This window comes from Chiloscyllium punctatum, chromosome 4 (assembly GCF_047496795.1).
Source record: "Chiloscyllium punctatum isolate Juve2018m chromosome 4, sChiPun1.3, whole genome shotgun sequence".
Lineage (NCBI taxonomy): Eukaryota > Metazoa > Chordata > Chondrichthyes > Orectolobiformes > Hemiscylliidae > Chiloscyllium > Chiloscyllium punctatum.
The window spans coordinates 65,291,787-65,309,823 of NC_092742.1; the positions used below are offsets into that span (position 1 = coordinate 65,291,787).

Here is an 18,037-nt window from a genome sequence, read left to right on the forward strand (position 1 = left end):
GGGAGCAGGAGGGAATGTTGCCGAGATATCCCTGAGGCAATAGCATCATATCACTGCTTCTTAGACGTTTAAAATGATCATGTTTAAGTGGCATTCAAAACTCTATCTCATCCAAAACCAAACCTCTTTTAGTTGTCTTGTTGTGCAGCACAAAACAAATAACCACAATATGAGACATCATAGCAGGCTTGTACTGAAGGGCACCATCTCATTTGCAAAAGCATCAGGAAACCATCTTGAAGATGTCAACAGTTTTCAAAGTTTGTGATAAGATTTGTGGCTCGGGTGCTCGTTGTTGTGGTTCTGTTCGCCGAGTTGGGAATTTGTGTTGCAGATGTTTCGTCCCCTGTCTAGGTGACATCCTCAGTGCTTGGGAGCCTCCTGTGAAGCGCTTCTGTGATCTTTCCTCCGGCATTTGTAGTGGTTTGAATCTGCCGCTTCCGGTTGTCAATTCCAGCTGTCCGCTGCAGTGGTCAGTATATTGGGTCCAGGTCGATGTGCTTATTGATTGAAGCTGTGGATGAGTGCCATGCCTCTAGGAATTCCCTGGCTGTTCTCTGTTTGGCTTGACCTATAATAGTACTGTTATCCCAGTCAAATTCATGTTGCTTGTCATCTGCGAGTGTGGCTACTAAGGATAGCTGGTCGTGTCGTTTCGTGGCTAATTGGTGTTCATGGATGCGGATCATTAGCTATCTTCCTGTTTGCCCTATGTAGTGTTTTGTGCAGTCCTTGCATGGGATTTTGTACACTACATTGGTTTTGCTCATGCTGGGTATTGGATCCTTCGTTCTGGTGAGTTGTTGTCTGAGAGTGGCTGTTGGTTTGTGTGCTGTTATGAGTCCTAGTGGTCGCAGTAGTCTGGCTGTCAGTTCGGAAATGCTCTTGATGTGTATGGTAGTGTGGCTAGTCCTTTGGGCTGCTGCATGTCCTCATTCCGTTGTCTTTCCCTTAGGCATCTGTTGATGAGATTGCGTGGGTATCCGTTTTTGGCGAATACATTGTATAGGTGTTAAGACCATAAGACCATAAGACATAGGAGTGGAAGTAAGGCCATTCGGCCCATCAAGTCCACTCCGCCATTCAATCATGGCTGATGGGCATTTCAACTCCACTTACCCGCATTCTCCCTGTAGCCCTTAATTCCTTGTAACATCAAGAATTTATCAATTTCTGCTTTGAAGATATTTAGCGTCCCAGCCTCCACTACACTCTGCGGCAATGAATTCCACAGGCCCACCACTCTCTAGCTGAAGAAATGTCTCCGCATTTCTGTTCTAAGTTTATCCCCTCTAATTATAAGGCTGTGTCCACAGGTCCAAGTCTCCTCGCCTAACGGAAACAATTTTCCAGCGTCCACCCTCTCCAAGCCATGTATTATCTTGTAAGTTTCTATTAGATCTCCCCTTAATCTTCTAAACTCCAATTAATACAATCCCAGAATCCTCAATCGTTCCTCATATGTTAGACCTACCATTCCAGGGATCTTCTTCCTCTTTTTGCAGTTCTGGTATATTGCAGCACTGTGACCACTAGGACTCATAACAGCACACAAACCAACAGCCACTCTCAGACAACAACTCACCAGAACGAAGGACCCGATTCCCAGCATGAGCAAAACCAATGTAGTGTACAAAATCCCATGCAAGGACTGCACAAAACACCACATTGGACAAACAGGAAGACAGCTAACGATCCACATCCATGAACACCAACTAGCCACGAAACGACACGACCAGCTATCCTTAGTAGTCACACACGTAGATGACAAGCAACATGAATTTGACTGGGACAACAGTACTATTATAGGACAAGCCAAACAGAGAACAGCCAGGGAATTCCTAGAGGCATGGCACTCATCCACAGATTCAATCAATAAGCACATTGTCCTGGACCCAATATACCGACCACTGCAGCGGACAGCTGGAACTGACAACCAGAAGCGGCAGATTCAAACCACGACAAATGCCAGAGGAAAGATCACAGAAGTGCTTCGCAGGAGGCTCCCAAGCACTGAGGATGTCACCCAGACAGGGGACGAAACGTCTGCAACACAAATTCCCAGCTCGGCGAACAGAACCATGTCAACAGTTTGTTCAATGCAGGTTCATGTAATTAGATTACTTTGGTTTTAGCATCTCTCAGCTTCTGTGACCACATACCACAGGAGATGTCAGGAGATATCTCTTCAGTGGATAACTTTTATTCCCCACCAGCCACTCAAAGAGTTTGGATGGTGTTCTGAGGAGATGTGGTACATTAAATTCTCCAAGAATAAAGGCATCATTACAACATTGCCAAGAATTTGCACTCAGCTTTGCAAAATGCACTTGCTGTGGTTGCAAACCAGCTGTACAAGCAATGAATGGAAGCCTTTTCTTTTCTGAAATATGGTTGGCACATCAGTTGTTATCTTGATCAGTTGGCACAACATCCAGAACATGAGGGAGAACATTGCTCGTGATTTCTCTGCTTACACTGTCCCATCTATCTCAAAGTTAGTGTTCTTCCCCATTTGGATAGCGTGATGATTCATTAGCTATGAGATTCCACCCACTCTTCAATGGAATGACCTGACTACATAAGACTTAAGTGCCTCAGTGACACTTAGAGCTTCATAAAAGAGGCTGTTGTGGAGAGCAATGATGCATCAGGTCATTATGGACCAAAGAACAAATACCCAAAACCAACAACAGTTTCCTAAACTCGGCCATTTGAAGGTAACTGACACTGTACTGATACAGCCAATGTTTTGGGTAGCACCCTTGTCCCCTTGTCACCCCTTGCTCCACTCCTCTAGCCTCCTCTTGACCAACAGGATGCATATGTCAAAGTTCCTCCTCACTATTCAGTGCAATGTCAGTGTTGCCTGCTCTCATTTCAATTTATTCATCTTTGACTTTTTGGTTCACCAGGACTTTCTGTAGCTATCTCTGATGCCCAAGTGATTCCAAAAGTCTCACAGACCTCTTGAGAGTCTAACCATTCACTGCTCACAAAACCAAGCTTCTCATCACCAGGAATGATAGTTCAGTGCCACTGAGCAGCTGGGTTTATCTGCCATCTCTTACAACAGTTGACCATTAGCACTCATGACTCCCTGCTCTTTATACGACATCCATTCTATAATGTGTCCCAGACCTTCAATTTTCCCCCATACGATGAGATGAAACTGCTGCTCTAAATACTGTTAATAAGCTCCACAACAAGCGTAATAATCTGTTAATTGGAGACATGCGGATTGCCGGCTCCTGCCCTCCCTTTGAAAATCTCAGCACGTTTTGGGGGCATTGGGATCCACAGACTTTCAAAGTATGCTCACACCCAATCTGAAACTCATCAGCTTTTGAAAAATCTAGCCAATAATGCAACAGGACCTCCAGCCTATTTGTGAAGAATACGCTATAATTTGTATACTACGGTAGTTTAGGATATTTTTTCGAGCTTTCATCTCTACATTGAACAATATCTTCTATTGTTGCTGGCTGTTCTTTATCTGAGTACTTACTTAGGAAACCAAGTTTGACAAAATCAAATCAAATGAAAGTAAGACAGCCCCTTAGGGAAACTCTAAATTAAATCAAAATTAGAGAAATTTAAATCAGTACATGTCTTTAATCAATCTGTTCAGACATATTATGACACATCTCTGCTTTAGGTTGGACTTAAACAAGGACCTTCACGATAAGAGACAGGGATATTATCACTGCACCATAATATTCCCCCCACCCCTACATTGTGTTTGAGAAAGCAAAACTAAAAATTTAACTGAATTAAAAAGCACTCAAAGAGCTGCTTAAGTGCTGGAGTTAAAAAGAATTTGGAGGAGCGATAAACTTAAAATGTAATAGGTGGGATATGCCCATCATCACAACGCCACCATCCTCAACTCCCATGCCCAATCAGTGCCCAACATTTTCGAAAAGTTTCTAGTATGTCGTCAGACACCACACACTCCCTCTCCAAGGACACGCAGGCATACACATAACCATGAAAGAGAAGCAGGGAATTACGACCCCTCTGCCTGGACCTGTTAATGGCTACCTTAGTCAGGCTCATAAGCAGACTTTGTCATGAGGTTCCCTGACCTGTCTGCACCCCCACACAATGGGTGCACAAAGATCAGTTACGTGGGGGCTGAAGTGCAAACAAAAATTTAACTATTCCAATCTCCTATAACCAATGCACATTAAGTTCACAGTATCATTGAATATGCAGTTATACTACTATAAGACCATGAGAAATAGGAGCAACTTGGCTCCCTGAATCTGCTCTACCATTAATAGGGTCATGGCTGATCCAACATTCCTCCAACATTCCAACATTTCCTGCCCCATGCCCATAAATCTTGATATCCTTACTCATCAAGAATCTATCTATTTCAGCTTTAAATATAAACAAGGATTTTGTCCTCACAGCTTTCTGTAGAAAGGAGTTCCAAAGACTCTCAACTTTCTGAGAGAAGGAATTCCTCTATCTCAGTCTAAATCGGTGCCACTTTATTCTGAGACTATGTGTGGCAGTTGGCTCAGGTGTCCATGAACCACCTACGTCTATGGTTTTAAGGGATTGCCCTATATAACACCCTTTATCCCAGGTCCTGATTGCAAGTGAGAGGACTCCTGCATGGAAAGCCCTCACTCACGGTAGAAAGCTTGCTAACTTAACATGGAGCTATACTCATGCAACAGAAGGTGCAACTCTTGTCTTTGAAAGGCTTAGTGAGAAGGTAAAACGCAGTGAATGAATCAACAACACAGTGAGAGAATCTCTGTGTTAATAGGATGTGCTGCTACAGGTGTTAGCAACAAAGAGTGTTATATCCAGATACGAGACGAGATTCCCAAATTTATTCTAGGTCTAGATGGGATACCCAAACTTTTAAGCTCCCAGATGAACAGGCAGAAACTGGCTCCCATTCTTTATTAACTGACCACCTCAGTTGGTTGCAACATGGAATCATTTTAAAATAATCCATTCCTTTGTGAATTTGTTTCTGCCAAAACTCAAATGAACTTCTTGATTTAAAAAGCAGCCAATCTAACCCGGCTTTTCTTTTCATTAACAAAGATTGAGTTCATTAATTACTGAATGCAAAAAAAATTAGTAATGCAACACAACTACACAAAGATTAAAAATAATAGGTGAGGCTAAGAGGATAAAAGTTAAAATACAAAATCACCCCAGTCTCTGAATTATTCTCTAAAATTGAATTATTGAACATTGCAGACACTAGTTACTGATAGTATAGATAGAGGTCATTAAAGAGCTGATTTCATGATCTCAAGTTTTGTAGAGAGAGTCTAGCCATCACACTGGCATTATCATCCCTGAATCCACTATTACCAATAACTAGGGGGTGCCATTCACCAGAAACTGAACTAAATCAGCCATATAAATGCTGTGGTTACAACAGCAGATTATAGGTTGGAAATTCTGCTTGACTAATCTAACTCCAGTCTCCTCAAGACTTGCCCATCATCTACAAAGCACAGGTCAGGAGTGTGACATGCACTCTCCACTTGCATTGATGAGTATAGCTTCAACAACAAACATGAAGCTTAACACCATTTTGGACAAAATACACTACCTGATTTTCAGCATGAACATCTTCAGCATGTATTCCCTTCACCACCAACACAGAGTGGCAGCAGAGTGCACCATTTACATGAGGACGGCCAAGGTTCCAATGCTCGTTAGAAAGCAATCCCATGGTTTCTACCATTGAGAAAGACAAGGATACATAGGAACAGCACACTTGCAAGTTCCTCTTCAAAACACACACCATCCTGAACTATATCAGTATTCCTTCACTGCTACAGGGTCAAAAAATCCTGGTATTTCTTTATGAACAAAACTGTGGTATAGCTAAATGACATGGATTGCAGAAGTTAAAGAAGGCAGCTCACTACCACCTTCTCAAGGCCAATTATAAGGGGCAATAAATGTTAGTCTGGCCAGCAAATCCCACATTCTACAAATGAATTTTAAGAAACACAAAAAAAATTAGTTCTATTGTCATTCCCTGCATTTTGGCACATTAAATTTAATGAAGATTAACTTGTCTCCTATCCTACTGTTCTCAATACTGGCTGCCATTTTCCCTCAGTTAGGTTTTAATAAGGGAAATAAAATCTAACATATTCTTTAGTTTCCCTTTTTTACTTCTGTTTAAATGGCACTATCATACTCCGAATATTCAATTTAAGTTATTACAAGCTCCTGGTTCAAGAAATTCACTTTAATCCCAATTCAGGATGACAGGCTTAAAAGTAATTCCATCAAACACTCCTAAATCTAAATTCACAATCATCAGGAGTAGCATTACAAAATGGCTTGGCTGCCAGACTGCAATTTGCATGTTACCAACTCAGCACAAGTTCTGTAAGTTACTGTATGTTATTCACACAAGGCTATTAACAGCGAATGATAAGCTGTGTGGTCCAGATGACTATGTACAATCCAGCTGAGGGAGTCATGTGCAATACTATTGGATTTTTAACACAAAAGTAGTACATTTTTTATTTGAAGTGATTAAAAGTCAAAGTAGTAATTTCAAATTAATACAGACTGATGACTATATGGCAAAATCATAAAATAAGTTTGTATTAATTAATTTGCAAATATAAAGTCATTTGTAAAATGTTTGTATGATGGTTTATTACAAAGCAATAAACTATAACTATCAGATCCAAAATGCAAACTATTTGAATACTGCTATTGTTGTACAGAACATAGTTATTATCTTGCACTGATCTGTATTATTAAAATGTCAACATTTCTGAACTCATAAAACAATTTCAGACTCACGAGTACAAAGAAGATAATAACAGCATACTGAATTTTATAGCAATATAGTATTAATGCCATGAAATACAATAAATTACATCAGCATTATCATAGGAGTAGATTAACTGATTATTGAAGGATACTATTCTTTCTTTATGACGTATTACATTAATTCTAATATAGTATAATTAATAAAAATTATTGACATTTACACTTTATAATTAGTTATAGGGATGCACAAAATTACTAAAGCCCAAACTACAATGATCAAGCTAGAGACAGTATTATTGCACACCTGAGGCCACTTTGGATATTGGTATTTGCCAATAAAACATGAAGAATAACAACGAAAGCAACATGACTAATTTCAATACAAAATGTTCGGAGAGCAAGAAAGTTCAATTGGGAATAAACTAGCATCCCTAAAGCATTAGAGCCAATTATACCCAATAAGATAGAGAGATCAGACTTACTCAAGTTACTGATTGAGCATTTCTGGTCCAAGTTCAGATTTGGATCAGATACAGAAGAATCAGAACCTGAAGCTGATCAGTGTATGCTACTCATGGTTGAATAGATAAGATTAAAGCTCAAGTTTAAGGGAAATAAACAAGTGAGAGGCATGAAAGCAGAACAATATGAGAGGGAAAGAGCTTTCCACAAAGTGGAGATGAAAATTGCAGCACAGTGAAAGTGAGACCTAAAATAACTTGAAGCAGCTAGGGACAATATAACTCTGCCAAATTTCCATGACACATAAACATGTGTTAAATATCTAAAACTCTCTACATTCATTCCAGAGTTTGAAGAGAGTAATGTATAATCCATTTTTTGCTACTTCTGAGAAGTTAGCAGATCAGCTATAATGGTCACAAAAAGTATGAAAGTGAAGGTACCTGATGAAGGAGCGGCACTCTGAAAGCTTGGGATTTCAAGTAAACCTGTTGGACTATAACCTGGTGTCATGTGACCTCTACATCACAAGAAGTATGTACCCTAGAGATACAGGCTCTGTTGCATGAAATGACCATGTGATTTCTGCTGTATCCTGAAATGTGGACCAGTTATGAACAGACTAAGGCTCCTATTCTCACTACCAGTAGGTTACTCCAGGATGCCTAACATCAACAATGTGAAATACTATGAGACATACCTATATACAATTTGAAAAACTGGCACAAATATCCTCCAATTGGTGGGTTTACACCTTTAAAATAGAATGCACTTGCAACAATATATAAAATCAACTGCTTGGTAAGTTTAAAAACTGCCTTCCCTCCAAGCAAAGGATGCACATGGAAAGTCAAAGGGTTACCCCAGTCAGGGCAGCAGGAATTATTACTGATAATTAATCTCTCTATAATTCTAGGAATTCAAACAACCCATCTTGAATCATGCCAAGAATATTTGGAGAGATAAAAGGGACAGAAGTAGGTCCAGGAGAAAGGAGGGTAGAGAAAACCAGGCAAACCAATCCATAACTTTTAAAACAAAGCTCTTAGCCAGAAAAGTCATGGGGAACGTTATAGCAGTCAATGTCTGACTTTATGGAAGTTGTAATTCTCTGTACATGCGCAGGAGGCAAAACAGATACTCATTGGAATTTTAAGCACAAGATCAAGTTGGCCCTCATGGTTTCCAAGGGGCCAGAGAAGATCAGCATTTTCTTACCCACCAGTGCGTTTTCATGCCCCATCTTATTTCTCCTCATTATTTCCTTAAGATTCCCTTGCACTTTCTATATCCCACTAGGGCCTCTACTTAACTTTCTCCCTTGTAACGGTTGATAAACAGCCCTTTTCCTTCTTAAGCAGTTTTGAATACTCCTAGATATCCAGGGTTCTCTGGCTTTAATGCTCCTACATTACACTCCAAAAGGGCCTGTACTCTTGTCAATTTCATTTTCAATGCTCCCACTGTTCTGGTGTCCATTTACCCAGAAGCAGCTGCTCCCAGTCTAGTTTGGCCAAACCCAGTCTTATTTTAATTAAATCTGCCTTCCCCCAATCCAAAACAATTTTTTTGCATAATAACTTTCTCCTTTTATATAACAAATGTAAAACAAACAGTTTTGCAGCCACTATCACCAAAATTCACGCCCAGAATTAGGTCCAGCATGACAATCTTGTTGGACATTCTGTATGTTGATATAAAAAGCTGTCCTGAATACATTTCAAGAAATCTGTCCCCTTTTTATTCTGGCTTAAGACAATTAACTTTGGGAACATTGAAATCTCCTAACATAATTACTTTATTATTGTTTTTACTTCGAATTGTTTTATTGTGAATTGTCTACATATCTGATCCTCTATTGCCCACTTATAATCTGAGGTCTGTAAGACACTCCCATTAGTGTAACTGTCCCCTTGATGAGTGCAAGACACAAAACTTTGTCAAAATATGCTTTTTACAGTAGTATTCAAGTTCTGCACTACTGAGCAACTATTCAAGTAGATTCCATGGATATCTGGTTTAGATATGGCGAGAACAGATGAATTAAATGTCAGGCTGAAATGTCAGGATCATCCTGAATACATAGATGAAAGTGGGTAATACAAATGCAGGAGATTAGAGGCAAGATTAGAGTGGTGCTGGAAAAGCACAGCTAGTCAGACAGCATCTGAGGAACAGGAAAATCGATGTTTCAGGCAAAAGCCCTTCATCACAAATGCTGAAGGGCTTACCACTACATTCTGAAAGCCAATTTGGAATAGGCAATAAATACTAGCCCAGCCAGTGATGTCCACAGTCCCAGAAATGAATAAAAGTATCATTTTGCTTCATTCTTTCATAGGATATGGGTATAGCTACCAAGGCTAGAATTTGTTCCTCGTTCTTAATTTCATTTGAAATCAATGGCTTGTTAGGTAATTTCAGAGGACAGCTAAGGTCAGTTGCACTTTTGGATCTGGAGACACACACAGACCAGACCAGGTAAGGATGGCACATTTCCTTCCCTAAAAGTCCATCACGAATCAGATGGGCTTTCGTTACAATCACTGGTAGTTTCATAAGCATTCTGAAGCTAGCTTTCAATTTCTGATTTATCAGTTGGATTTAATTCCAGCAGCTACCATGGTGAGACTTGAAATTCTGACACCATGGTATTAGTCTGGGCCTATGGGTTGCTAGTCCAGTGGCATCACCACAATGCTACCTTCACCTCCATTAAAACATAAAGTATGGAAGGCGACAACCAGTGTCCCTGGTCTCTGCCACAAACTCCATTCTCCTATCACCAGCTGTATCCCATCTCCTTGACGACTGTCTGGGGATAAACTAAACTGCTCACAACATTAACCCTAAGATAAATTTTTCAACCATATATCCGCTATCTCGAAGAGTAACTACTTCCAACTTTGTAGCATCACCTGGTTTTGCCTCTCAGCTCACCTGGTGGTAAAACCCTTTTTCTATAACTTTGTCACCTCCAGACATAGTGACTTGGTGTACTTCTCCCATATTCCCAGAGGGAAAAAAAGTTAAAAAATACTGAGAAATAAATGTACTTGTCATAGTGATCTTCCATTTTGAAGAGTGCAAGATGAACTAATCCAGTGATCACTCATTCATTCACCTTTTTTTTTCTGGTTTTCCCTTCTGTAATCTGTAAACTCGAGACTGTAGAAAAATCTGCTGGCTATATTTTAACATGTACCTAACCTGCTTGCCTGTTAACCTAGCTAAGCGATGTCTCAATGCTAAAAATCTCATCCTTGATTTGAAATCTCTCCATGCTCTGGCCTCACCCTATCTCTGTAATTTCTTGAAGGCCTCCAACCCTCTGAGATATCTGGACTTTGCTGACTCTGGCCCTTTGTCCTTCTTGGATTGTTTTGTTGCAGCATGATAGCCAGGCTATTAGTTGCTTATACCCTTGGCTTTAGACTTTGTTTCCTCCTAGACCTCTCTGCTTCTAATTACTTCCTCTATTATGATGTTTCTTAAAATCTACCTCTTTGACCAAACTTTGCCATCTTCCCTATTATCTCTTCTCTGGTCTAACCTCATATTTGTTTTTTAATGTCTCCGTGAAACACTGGGGAATGCTTTATTACAGTCAAAAAATGTGGCGCTAGAAAAGCACGGCAGATCAGGCAGCATCTGAGGAGCTGGAGAATCGCTGTTTCGGGTATAAGCCCTTCATCAGGAATGTTGTGGGGGGAGGGGGGGAAAGGGAGCTGAAAGATAAATAGGAGGGTGGTGGTAGTGGTGGGGGTGAGGCAGCTAGGAGGGTGATACATAAATGCAGGTGGGATGGGTTGATGATGATAGGTTGGAGTGGAGGGTGGGGCAGATAGGTGGGAAGGAAGATGGACAGGTAGGACAGTTCAAGAGGACAGTGCTGAGTTGGAGGGTTGGATCTAGAATGAGATGGGGGAGGGGAGATAAGGAAACTGGTGAAATTGATGTTGATGCCATGTGGTGGGAGAGTCCAAAGGCAGAAGATGAGGTGTTCTTCCTCCAGGCGTTGGGCATCTTGGATTTGGTAGTGGAGGAGGCCCAGGACTCGCATGTCCCTGGCAGAGTGGGAGGCGATGGTGAAGTGGTCAGCCGCAGGGAGGTAGGGCTGTTTGGTGCGCGTGTCCCAGAGATGCTCCCTGAAACATTCCCTGCAAGTTGGCATCCTGTCGCCCCAATGTAGAGGAGACCACATTGAGAGCAACGGACAAAGTAGGTGAGGTGTTTGGATGTGCATGAAAATCTCTGCCAGATGTGGAAGGAGCCTTTGGGGCCTTGGACAGAGGTAATGTCTGCATGTTTTACACCTCTTGTGGCAGCAAGAGAAGGTGCCTGGAGTAGAGGGTGGGTTGGTGGGTGGTGTGTGGACCTATTGAGGGAGTCGCAGATGGAATGGTCTCTCTGCTGCCATCTTGCAACATGAAGTGCATTGTTTCATTCCTACCTTTCTCACTAATATTTAAAAATGTCGGAAATTTTGAAATTTTGTGTCATTAACAAGCTAAAAGAGCTGTGGTGTAAAGGTACAATGCTGAATTCATTAAATATATTGCATCTGTGCCGATGATGTAGTTCAAACTAAACATTGTAGCTGGGTTTGCCTGTGCTGCTGGGAGGAAATTAAACTAGTTTGCTGGAGAACACACTCAGAATTATTAAAATAGAGACACTGCATACTTTAGTCAAGGTAGAGGCAGTTCAGCCATATTAAGTTTCAAGGGAGTAATGTGAGACTGATGGCCTCTCCTCTAACGCTAGGAATATTATAGGTAAAGTGAGTGGATTGACACATGGAATTGGGATGTTGTTATCACCTCAGAGTCACAGATTAAAGGGGGCAGGACTGGCAACTCAACATTTTGGGGTATAGGATGTTCAAGTAGGATGGGGAAGTATTAAAAAGGAAATGGTGTTACAATATTAATTGAGAGACAGTTACAATTGTAAAGAGATTTATATTGGAAGGGTCTTCAATTTAGGCGTTGTAGGTAGATTTTAGAAATAATAGAGGATAGTCACACTGCTGGGAGTGTTTTATAGACCTTCAAATAGTAAGTGAGCAACAGAGAAACAAATATGTGGACAACTCACAATAAAACAATTCACAGTAAGAACAGTAAGAGAGTAATTATATTAGGAGATTTCAACATCCCAAAAATTAATTGTGATAGTTCCTAGTATAAGGGGGACAGATTTCTTGAAATATATTCAGGACAGCTTTTCATATCAGCATATAGAAGGTCCAACAAGAGTGTATTTCTCGGGAGCAAATCCGGATAGGTGCTATTCAAATTACTTGACTGTGCAAAGAGCTATGCTAAAACTAATTTAAGATGGTCAGTTGGGTTCACAGTGGACTGCATGCTTTGAAAGCTACATTTATTAATACACAGGGCCGATTCTTTGCAGACAGAACAAACATGTAAATGCACTACACCTGTTATAACTCAACAAAAAAGGTGGCAGCCATTTGATGGTTCACTTCTCAGGACAACGTCTTGTCCAATAAGAGTCAGCGTGCCTGGTTTAACATTAAAACACCTTGGCCAGTAACTGTCAATCAGCATTAATGAATACTTTCTCCACATCAACGCCTTTACCAATCACAGTCTACTTGCCAAACAATCAGCATATTCCTCTCGTGTTATATAAATTTTGTTTTCCCCTTATCTGTATTCTTGCAAACTATCCTGATGCGTAAGATGTAATATTTTGACAAATATGTCTTTTTTCAGGAATAATTATTTGAGTCTGCATCATTTGGACTCATGGAGTGCACATAATGGTGTACCAATGGGAATGCTTCATTAAGTAAAGGTAAGAGAGTGTCATGGTTTTCATGGGGTTGAGGGTAGAGAAGGTGGAGATCAGGATGTGATCGGCAGCTGCAGAAATGTCATGATCAATGAAGGGCCAAAGGCTAGATAATGGCTAAAAGGCCAGAAACCACAGGGCAACATATCATCACTTTTACATTTAAATACTTGTGAAGGGCACAGTGAAGAAAGGAAAGGCAGCACGGTGGCACAGTGGTTAGCACTGCTGCCTCACAGTGCCAGAGACCTGGGTTCAATTCCCGACTCAGGTGACTGACTGTGTGGAGTTTGCACATTCTCCCCGTGTCTGCGTGGGTTTCCTCCGGGTGCTCCGGTTTCCTCCCACAGTCCAAAGATGTGCGGTTAGGTGAATTGGTCATACTAAATTGCCCGTAGTGTTAGGTAAAGGGGTAAATGTAGGGGAATGGGTGGGTTGCGGGTCGGTGTGGACTTGTTGGGCCAAAGGGCCTGTTTCCACACTGTAAGTAATCTAATCTAATCTAAAAAGTCACCAACTAGAATTCATATTTTAAAAGACGATTCCTGAAACAATCTATGAACCAAATCAATAAACACTCATAACCCAGATTATAAAATATTCCTGGTAGTTATACCATGGGTCACAGAAAGATTTTCAATTAATATTTGTAGGAATACTTCCGTTTTAGTATAAATATGTATATGAAAATAAAACTACATTTGCATAGGCAACATTTTCAAACTGTTTCAAGAAAATTCACATTGGAGTCATTCCTCATTTAACCATTGTGGCAGTTGCACAAAGATCTAGTACATTCTTCAGAATGCCAGCCTGAAAAATGGAATGTACAATACTTGGTCTCAGTCAAAAATGTTTTAGCTGTCAAAAACTATTAAGTTTCAGGCAACCCAAAGAACATTTTCACCAAGTTGATGGCTTTCCAGCAACAGACACTTAGTATCTTTGTGTGAGTTCCTGGGATCAGGCCATAGAGCACTATAACTGTGTTTTGGAAATTTTGGAGTCAAACATTGATAGAACTGCCAGACTTCACTGCTGATTTGCTTTACAGACATGAATTTCAGAAGGTGGTGTGAAATAAGCTCGTCGTTGCCAGAGCTGTCTCAAGAACAACTCGTGGTATTGCCGGCACTGGTGGAAGATGAAAGATCTGACAAAAACATAATTCGTCACGTTAAATCTGGAATTATACATCATGTTTGTTCCACAAGAGACCTTGATCATGAGGCATTCTGCCAAGTGTTTTGAGCTTATCTGCTCAGAACCTTCATAAAGAGAATCCATCACCTCTGTTTTTTGGGAAAATCTGAAGAGCACTTTTAGATTGGAGCATGGCTAATTGCATATTTTATTTATTTAAAAAAGCTTTTTATCCGCATTGATTGGTTAGGACTGCATCCTGCCAGCAAACATTTAATTCCAAATAACTACGTGCACTAGCAGCAGCTACAACCATAGCATTATATTGAAATTTGAGCAGAAATTGCACTGTTCCCCAAACAGCTTGTATTTTAATTGTAGAGTATGCAGCATTTCAGCTCACTTTAAAATGTGGCCAAGGCGAGACTGTAGATAGCACTTCACTAACATTGTAAGCATCAGAAAATAGCAATTGGATTTAGCCAGTAAAACTTTGAGAAACTTTCAACATTTAGTAACATTTTAAAATATATTTATGTGTGCTTTTAAAGTTAAGCATGCTGGAACATGCTGATTACTGTGTTGTCTTAAATTGACACACTCACTTCCTGGTGGAAACAGGGCTGTAACATGGCAATGACTATAAAATAAAATAATTATAAGAAATATGCAGCTAATCTCATTAGTTTTAATGAGTGTACAACCTTGTGCATTGAATTCATTGAACAGAGTTTTCAGTATGAAGGATAACTCCAGGAAGAAACTCAAAAACTATATGATAGAGAGTAAATATACGGTTCCATAAATAATGCTTTTAAAGAGCAAAATGCAGATATGAATCAAATAAAATTTAATACAAAAAGCAAAATCATGCAAACTAAAAGTAATAAAGTTACATAATGTATAACATTTGTGGCAGGCTATAATTAATTTACCAGCTCACCTCATTATTGGCCTTGATCACTACTACCTTCACTATTGTAGCCTTAAGCACTCAGTTGCCCCTCATTGCCCCTACATGAAATGATCAATTCTCTTGCTCTAGGCTCCAGGCTGTTAGAAATATAGTTTAGATCAGGACTTGATGGCGGTGGTGGAGTCAAAAGATTGATTGACTGGATGAAGCTTGCTTTCAGTCACATGCTTTAATTGAAAGTGCAATTAATTCTAACAAAAACATTCTTTAGGTCAAGTCTTATGAATGCTTTCAATATAAAGAGTTGTCTCAATGAATTCACTGCTTCCTAAAGTGTAGTGTTTCAATTTACTTAAACATGCACTTTAAAATGGTCAGAAGGTTGCATACTCACATCTTTCACATTCACTTTTAACAAAGGTAAAATACAGCACTCTCATGGGAACATAGTATTAAACATACCTTCCAGTGTTTAGATGGAATGTATTAATGTTGCACAGATTAGAAGCATCAAATAACATTTTTTATTTGGTGGATGAGTGAAAAGGTTGTTCAATTGGTATCAATCTGTGTTGGTGATCCACAGGCAAATTCATTCAATCTGAGCGACATGGAGAATGTTTACCTATCACTTATGCTGAGTTAGTTGGCAATTTTGGGCTATAAAAGTAGATCAGCAATCTACTTCTGATACATTCAACCTGAAGTATGATTGTCAGCTCAGGAAAATATTAGGTTCAACCCTGATGGTCCTCAGTTGAATAGTGACCCGACACTGAGGAGTTGATTTTCAAACTAGGGTCAATATCTCTTTTAAATTCTCTAACAGGATGCGGGCATCGCTGGCTAGGCAGCATTTATTGCCCATCCCTAATTGCCCAGATGGCAATTGAGGGTCAACCACATTGCTGTGGGTCTGGAGTCACATGTAGGTCAGACCATGTAAGGGTTTGGAGATGCCGGTGTTGGACTGGGGTGTACAAAGTTAAAATCACACAACACTAGGTGATAGTCCAACAAGTTTAATTGGAAGCACTAGTTTTCGGAATGCTGTTCCTTCATCAGATAATGGAGCATCGCTCTGAAAGCTAGTGCTTCCAATTAAACCTATCAGGTAAGGATGGCAGTTTCCTTCCCTAAAGGTCGTGAGTGAATCAGATTTTTTTTCCAACAATTGGCAATGGATTAATAGTAGCCATTAGGCTCTTATTTCCAGATATTTATTGAATTCAATTTCCACCATCTGCCATGGTGGAATTCGAACCCAGTCCCCAGAACATTACCTGGCTCTCTGGATTAACAGTCCAGTAATAATACCACTAGACCAGTGCCTGGATCATTTCTAAGTCATGACCCCACACTGTCTTTGTGTAACTGACATAACCCTATTTTTAAATATAGATCCTAATGTGGTGGAAACAAACTCAGCACCTATGTGTTTGTGGGAGAACACAGACGATCAGAGGATCAACAATCTTGCATCTTATGTGTGGACATGCGGCCAAACAATCAACAAGAAGGTAGTCAACCCATTCTGAGAGAATAACCCATTTTACAAACTTCTTTTTCTTCTTATTTATGCCTTCTGTCATTTATTCGGGTGCTGAGGTATGGCAACTTAGAGAACTTTTCAACTTCCTTTTTGTAAAAATACACGTGACAATAAATTGCTATTCTATTTGTTCCCAATATTCCAAGCCTCACATTTTTAAGTGAATAGAAAAATCTTGTCCTTTTGTAATATTTGATTTACTTAATAATAATAAGACCATAAAACCAAAAGCCATAGCAGCAGACATTAGGCCATTTGGCCCATTGGGTCTGCTTCACCATTCATTCATGGCTGATAGGTTTCTCAACCTTACTCTCCTGCTTTCTCCCTGTAATCTTTGATCGCCTTGACAATCAAGAACCTATCTATTTCTGCATAAAATATACTCAATGACCAGGCCTCCACAGCCTTCTGTGGCAACAAATTCCATAGATTCACCACTCTGTGATTGAAGAAGTTTCTCCTTCTCTCCATTCCAAAGGGTCTTCCTTTTACTCTAAGGCTGTGCCCTTGGGTATTAGTCTCTCCTGCTAATGGAAACATCTTCCCAACATTCACTATATCTGTATTCTGCAAGTTTCAATTAGATCCCCCATCATCCTTCTCAACTCTAGTATAGACTCAGAGTCCTCAAACATTCCTCATATGTTAAGCTTTTCCTTCCTGGGATCAGTCTCGTGAACCTCGTCTCGACCTGCTCCAGGAGAAAGTGAGGTCTGCAGATGCTGGAGATCAGAGCTGAAAATAGAACATAGAACATAGAACATAGAAGAATACAGCGCAGTACAGGCCCTTCAGCCCTCGATGTTGCGCCGATCAAAGCCCACCTAACCTACACTAACCCACTATCCTCCATATACCTATCCAATGCCCGCTTAAATACCCATAAAGAGGGAGAGTCCACTACTGCTACTGGCAGGGCATTCCATGAACTTACGACTCGCTGAGTGAAGAACCTACCCCTAACATCAGTCCTATATCTACCCCCCCTTAATTTAAAGCTATGTCCCCTTGTAATAGCTGACTCCATACGTGGAAAAAGGTTCTCACTGTCAACCCTATCTAACCCCCTAATCATCTTGTACACCTCTATCAAATCACCCCTAAACCTTCTTTTCTCCAATGAAAACAACCCCAAGTGCCTCAGCCTTTCCTCATAGGATTTTCCTACCATACCAGGCAACATCCTGGTAAACTTCCTCTGCACCCGTTCCAGTGCCTCCACATCCTTCCTATAGTATGGCGACCAAAACTGCACACAATATTCCAGATGCGGCCGCACCAGAGTCTTATACAACTGCAGCATGACCTCAGGACTCCGGAACTCAATTCCTCTACCAATAAAAGCCAGTACGCCATAT

At 40.3% G+C, this 18,037-nt stretch overlaps 1 protein-coding gene across 7 annotated transcripts in view; it reads right to left on the reverse strand.

Annotated features, from left to right (window-relative positions):
• slc25a21 (solute carrier family 25 member 21) overlaps nucleotides 1–18,037 on the reverse strand; it is a 565,742-nt gene that overhangs the window by 121,696 nt on the left and 426,009 nt on the right. The window contains exon 1 of one of the 7 annotated variants that reach the window (XM_072568922.1): nucleotides 15,152–15,164. The exons of the other annotated variants lie outside the window; for them this stretch is intronic. The gene's annotated coding sequence lies outside the window, so the exon portion shown is untranslated. Of the gene's footprint in view, nucleotides 1–15,151; nucleotides 15,165–18,037 lie in introns of those variants that run through there. 7 annotated transcript variants of the gene reach the window in all.